The sequence below is a fragment of the Octopus bimaculoides genome, chromosome 16, assembly GCF_001194135.2.
Source record: "Octopus bimaculoides isolate UCB-OBI-ISO-001 chromosome 16, ASM119413v2, whole genome shotgun sequence".
Lineage (NCBI taxonomy): Eukaryota > Metazoa > Mollusca > Cephalopoda > Octopoda > Octopodidae > Octopus > Octopus bimaculoides.
This window is the reverse complement of record NC_068996.1, coordinates 37,517,503-37,524,934: the sequence shown is the minus strand read 5'-3', so window position 1 is coordinate 37,524,934 and position 7,432 is coordinate 37,517,503. Positions and strand designations below refer to the sequence as shown.

The following is a 7,432-nucleotide window of genomic DNA, read 5'->3' as shown; positions in this document are numbered from 1 at the left end:
ATCTTACTTGGCTTGCCGGGTCTTCTCACGTACAGCACATTTCCAAAGGTCTCGGTCAGTAGTCATCGCCTCGGTGAGGCCCAATGTACGAAGGTCTTGCCTCACCACCTCAGCCCAGGTCTTCCTGGGCCTACCTCTTCCACGGGTTCCCTCAACTGTTAGGGTGTGGCACTTTTTCACGCAGCTATCCTCCTCCATTCTCACCACATGTCCATACCAGCGCAATCGTCTCTCTTGCACGCCACAACTGATGCTTCTAATGTTCAGCTTTTCTCTCAAGATACTTACACTTTGACGGGTATTCACATTGACATTACACATCCAACACATAAACATATATACATAAACATATATACATAAACATATATACTTACATAAACATATATATACATACATTAACATATATATTTGTGTATATAATGTCTTTATATCTGTTAACGTGTGTCATGTATTCATACACAATGTTCATACAGATACATACAAATTATTTCAAATTAATTACTATTATTATTTTATGTTACAAATTAAAAAAAGAAGACCGTTACCTGTGAGACCCATAATGTTTTGACATAGTTGCATAGAATTAAAAAGAAGATCCTATTAAATTGCGTGATGCAAAAACGTGGTTTCTAAGGCCATATTAGCACATGTTTTGAGTATTTTGCATGTCATCAAGGTTATGTTAAAAAATAACATAAATTGTGCATTTCAAATTTTACAAGTGGTAAAGAAACTTTGCTACTAAATAATGTACATGTGTGTGTGTGTTGGTCAGGAGTTGCTGTTCTTTAAGTCAATACCATTTTAATGATCCTGTTTTTACATGTGGCAGTGTTGCTGTCCCTGTGAAATTTTTGTTCAGTAATCCAAGAAATGATATGGTAGCAATATACTGTATAAAGTGATGCGAATCATGATGCTATCCAAGTTCGTAATTCACAAGGGATCCTCATAAAGCATAGCAGATACAAATCATTGCTGCTGATATAGAAACATGTCACAAGATTATAAAAACCTACTTCTCAGCAAAGCAAGTGATTCAGTTCCTCTTAGACTCTGCAAGTTTATTTAAACTTAACTCTCCTTTATGTGAAGGTATTGTGACCTAGTGATTAGGGTGTTGCACTCACGATCACATGATCGTTCTTGATCAAAGCTGCTGACATTGTATTGGTAATGCCAAAAGTTTTGGCACTAAAGACAAAGGAATCAAAACCGTATTGAGTTTCAACCATCAAAAAAAGGTATAGTGGTTCTCATCACATCACATCACTCAGATACACACACACACACACACACACACACAAACACACACATACATATATATATATGCATAAATACACATATATGTATGTATAGTTGCATGCATTCCTCTGTGTGTGTGTGTGTGTGTGTGTGTGTGTCTATATTTAGAATTGAGGAGTTAAAGGGCAATAGTTCTTTGGAAACTTAGAGGAACATATTCAAATGTTCAGCCTCAATGCTAAATTCAATAGACAATGCTATATCCAAAATGTAAGAGAGATATACAGACAAAAGGTTGCTGAAGCTTCTTGAATCACTAACTCTTGCTTGAACTTAGCAAATCTTGAAACTATGGCTACAGACATGCTCTGATGTCCACTATACATCTAATGTAAAAATTAAAACCACTGAAATATGAAAAGGGGTATAGACTTTTTCTAACATGTAAGCTAGTTTTTAATGTTCCTTGTTTAAGAAGTAATAATTTTTAATTGATTTTCCAGTAAATCCTTGATACTAATTGTAAGATGTTCAAAATATGGCTAAATTGAATTTCAGAATTAAAGTCCTGGTAATTTATTATTCAAAATACTAGATAAATCATGGTTTTAGAATCTTCAATTTTTCTTGTGTCTATCAAAAATTAAGAAAATTATCAGAGTTTAAGGAAACTTTAATACTAAATGCAATTACTTTACTTACAGTTATCTCTTCAAAATACATATGTTTATAAGTATGCATGTATGTATATACGTATGTATACTGGCATATATGTATATATACATGATGTGTGTGTGTGTGTGTGTGTGTGTGTGTATATATATATATATATATATATATCATTAATACTAAACTTTACAATACTTGAATAAATTCAGGTAATTATTCATATATGATATTAGAATTTTCATAATATTTTACAAAAATGGTTTTTCCTCTGGGTATGTTACTTTACTCTCTATACAAGTTGTTTTGTATGAAACAAAAGAAATGCTTCTATTTTTTAACATGATTTATTTTCATTTTTAAAATAGAAATACACTATTCTAAGGATTGGTTAATATATATATATATATATATATATATATATATATATATATATATATATATATATATATATATATGTAATGACAATGTAAGCATATTTTGTTTATATTTCAAAGAAAAATTATATCATTTTAGATTTTAATGTTGCATAAAAATCTGTTCTTAGAGGAGTATTATTTTTACCTGAATTGATTTTTATTTATTTATTTTGAGGAAACTGTTCCTTTGATACATACCTGTCATTGACTATATTTTATTATTCTCCTATGGTTTTCTTTATCTTATAATCTTAAACCTTACATACCCACACATATACAAACACAATCACATCTACAACACAATCACAAATACACTACACATACAAACTCATTCACATGCACATAATATATATCACAAAATATATTATTTGTCATAAAATATCAATCCCTTAGTAAATTCACAATTTTAGTTTTATTTTGAGTTTTACAAAGTAAAAATATGAAAATGTACATTGTTTAAATGATCTGACAAAAAGGAATTAATTCTATGTTGAATGGTGGTGTTTTTAAATGAAATTATATTTATATTGTTGTAATTATTTTATTTCAATATCATTATTTATGTTGCAAAAATACATAAGTGTTCATTTTTGTCTTATTTACAGCAGCAACCTTTTTTGTTAATCAATTACCAGATCACTGTTTACAAATCAATATGATTCTAAACACCTCAGATATATTTGGTGATCACTGTTATTCAAATTAGAAAAAAGTAATTTAATACAAGTATTAGTTGATTGTTTTTACATGTTGTGAAAGTACTAAAATATATTTTCTGTTACTAACATTTAAATTAGTACAAATCACAAATGTAAAATATATTTGGTGTGACCTGTTTATTACAATAAAGAAAAAAAATGAAGATGAGCTACAAAGTAATTCAAGTAAAAACAAAAAAAAAATTGTTGAGTTGCACATTAAACTACTTTTGAATTATTTTTCATTATTTTCTTCATTTATTTATAGGTATTTATGTTCCATGTTTATAACATCAAACTGCAATGATATAACATCAAAAAGGAAAAAGACTACTTCTGCTTAACAATTTGAAATACTCATCATCATCATCATCATCATCTTCATCCTTTAACGTCCATTTTCCACAATGATATGGGTTGGACGGTTTGACCAGAGCTGGCAAGCTGAAGAGCTGCACTAGGTTCCAGTCTGATTCAGCCTAGTTTCTCTGGCTAGATACCCTTTCTAATGCCAATCACTTTACAGTGTGTGGTGGGTGCTTTTAATGTGGCACCAGCATGAGCACTTTTATGTGATGCTGGCTCAAGTGCTTTTTACATGGCATCAGCACAAGACTCTTGTAGGCCAATCCTCTTCATCAGAGGGAGTGGTCTTAACATTTCTGCTCTGAAGGATGGATCACCATAAAATAATATCAATAAACCAGAAAAATATCTCATAATCTACTCTCATACATTTTAAATTAACATCTTGGTTTGAGACTTAATAAAGTCTAGTCTTATGGAAAGTTTGAAAGACTTTTTGAGATTGTAAACACGAAACCATTATTTAACTCCATGTAAAAGTAAAAAAATACCAAAACTAATAGATTTGCTAAAGAGAAAAAACTGATTAAACTACAGAGAAGATTTGTAAAATTAGCTTAAGTAATTATAAAAATAATTTAAATAATTCCAGTCAATTTCTAATTCCAGATAATTTCTATATTTGTAGTTATAAGACAAAAATATGGTTGCTCTTACCATGAGATGCAATCAGCAACAGTATATCCAAACTTTGAGACACGAGCGCCAGCAGAACTCAATAATCATACTCAAACATGTGCTTCTGGCCAGAAAAGAACTACTCCCCTAAAATGATCCCTTCAACACATCTATTGTGCTTGATGCCCCAGCAAAGAAAGAGATTGTTTCGAACACCTTGCTTCTTGATGTGAAGTCACTTCATCTAGCTTCTGGTCCCAACTGTCTCTTTTCCCACTTTGCTTCCCTTCATTCTTCCACAATATCACAATATTTTTCTTGGTCTGGTACAATTTCAGCATTAACCCTTTAGCATTTAAACCAGCCATATCTGGTCCCAAATATTTTACCTGTATTGTGTTCAAACTAACAAGATGTGGCCTCTCACACCTACCCTACAATGTCATTCTACAACTAAACAATCACATCATTGAAATCTCTTAGATACAAGATAATACACGATTAGTTGAAAACAATATGAATAAATAAGCATTGCAATTGATAGAGATCTAAATGCTAAAGCGTTAAAAACGCTCAGTATCTATAAGTGTTTAGAGAAAAAAGATGGTTCATCTTTATCTCCAGAACATTAGAATCACAAATATTTGCAAATGGTTTTATTTGCTTCTGTTCTTATCAGCTTAATATCTGATATAGTCCATATTTGGGGCTCTAGATAATAAACTGATTTTTAGAACAAAGTAAAGACTTAGGGGTTTGCTCTACCTTTGCCATGACTTATCCTACTGTCTAACCCATACCAGCATGGAAAACAGATGCTAAATGATGATGATGATGTCTCAAAACTCTACCTTAATGCCTATTAGTTTAACCCTTTAGCATTTAAACTGACCATATCCTGCCCATATATTCTATGTGTTTTATATTAAAGTAAGCATTGTATCTGGCAAATATTCTACCTGTTTTATGTTCAAACTAACCAGAACTGGCCTCTCACGCTTACCCTACAATATCATTCTAAAAAACAAACAATCACATCATCAAAACCTTGAACGTATGAAATAATGTAGGATTAATTAAAAACAATGTGAATACTTAAACATTACATTTGACAATGTGTGGAGATACATGGCTCAGTGGTTAGAGCATGGGGCTCACTATCATGAGGTAGTAAGTTCAATTCTTGGATCCAGCTGTATGTTACGTTCTTGGGCAAGACACTTTATTTCACATTGCTCCAATTCATTCAGCTGCAGAAATGTATTGTGATATCACTGGTGCCAAGCTGTATCAGCCTTTGCCTTTCCCTTGGATAACACTGGTGGCATGGAGAGGAGAAGTTGGTATGCATGGGTGACTGCTGGTCTTCCATAAATGACCTTGCTCACACTTGTGCCTCGGAGGGGAACTTCTAGGTGCAATCCTATGGTCATCCATGACTGAAGGGGGTCTTTACCCTTTACCCTTTTACAATAGACAGAGTAATCTGAATGCTACAGAATTAATCTCAATTGTTATATTATCTTAAATACATAAATTACTTCAAAATGAAGGCAGATGAAAGTGCCTACTCTGCTTGAATAGTGATAATATGGCGGAAAATTGCTATTTCCTTCTTTTATTCATTTTTCTATTTGAATTCACTTTTAATGTTTCAACTATTTTTTTTTCAATTTCAGTTTTTAATGTCAATTTTTTAAAATTCAATCCACTCATTTTCACCATAGAATTACTTCAAATTACCACATAAAAACAAAGTAGAGAATAAAACGTTTGTGTTTGGAGGTCTGTGGCAAGATTTCAAGAACTCTTTCATGTTCTTTTATAACTGAAACAACAAAACAGGAGCAAGACCAGCAAAAAGAAATACTTTGTGTCTGTAGATGTTGATGAAAAAAAGTACTAGTCAAGTACCAGGGTTGGTATCATCAACTGTCCTTTCCCACTAAAACGCTGGCTTAGTACCAGAAACAGTTATTATCATGATGATGATGATGATGATTATTATTATTATTATTATTATTATTATTATTAAAGCAGCGAGCTGGCAGAATTGTTAGTGGTATTTCATCTGTTGCTACGTTCTGAGTTCAAATTCCGCTGAAGTCCACTTTGCCTTTCATCCTTTCAGGATCAATAAATTAAGTACCAGTTACGCACTGGGATCAATGTAATCAACTTAATCCGTTTGTCTCCTAGGTGTGTAACCCCTTGTGGGCAATAAAGAAATAAGAATCATTAGCACACTGGGCAAAATGCTTAGTGGCATTTTGTCCCTCTTTACATTCTGAGTTCATATTCCATCAAGGTCAGCTTTGCTTTTCATTCCTTCGGGATTGATAAATTAAGTACCAGTGGAACACTGGGGTTGATGTAATTGACTTGTCCCCTCCCCCAACAATTTCAGGCCTTGTGCCTATAGTAGAAAGGATTATTATTATTATTATTATTATTATTATTATTATTATTATTATTATTATTATCATCATCATCATCATCATTGCAACGCCTGACTGGCTCTCATGCTGGTGGCACATACAAAGCACCCACTACACTCTCTGAGTGGTTGGCATTAGGAAGAGCATCCAGCTGTAGAAACTCTGCCAGATCAAATTGGAGTCTGGTGTAGCCATCTGGTTCGCCAGTCCTCACTCAAATCATCCAACCCATGCTAGCATGGAAAGCGGATGTTGAATGATGATGATGATGATTATTATTATTATTATTATTATTATTATTATTATTATTATTATTAAGGTGGTAAGTTAGCAGAACCTTTGCATTCTGGGCAAAATGTGTTTAATGGTGTTTTGTCCATCATTATGTTCTGTCAGAGTTGACATCTTTTTAGGTAGGTTGATGTAATCAACAATCCCTCCACCAATACTGCTGGCTTTCTGCCAAAATTTGAAATAATAATAATTATTATTATCGTTAAGGCGGCAAGCTGGCAGAACTGTTTGTTTGCTGGATGAAATGCTTAGTGGTATTTCACCCTTCGCTATATTCTGAGTTCAAATTCCATTGAGGTTGACTCTACCTTTCATCTTTTCAGGATCAGTAAATTAAGTACCAGTGAAACACTGGGGTCACTGTAATTGACTAGTCCCCTACTCCAAAATTTCAGGCCTTGCCTTGTGCCTTTAGTAAAAAATTATTATTATTATTATTGTTCAGTAGTTTTATTTTTATAACATGCTTTCACTTCACTACTGAGCGCAGCTCTGTGTGCCTTGGGTATGTGCTGTGGTTTGCTGTGATGCTCTTATGGTTACTGTATTGAAAGTGTTTTGCGTAGGATGTGTGCAGTGCCCAGTAGTGCAATTTTCTGTATGTTATATATATTTGTAAGTCCTGGTGTTTTTGTTATGTATTTGTCTGAATATTATTATACCTAAGGCACCTACTATGATATGAATT

General features: G+C 32.7%; 1 protein-coding gene and 1 pseudogene across 1 annotated transcript in view; both read left to right on the top strand.

Moving 5' to 3' along the window:
• Positions 1–7,432, top strand: part of LOC106867811 (synergin gamma) — a 269,410-nt gene that overhangs the window by 5,657 nt on the left and 256,321 nt on the right. The gene's annotated exons all lie outside the window — the stretch shown is intronic.
• On the top strand, positions 4,653–4,811 carry LOC128249647 (U2 spliceosomal RNA; annotated as a pseudogene).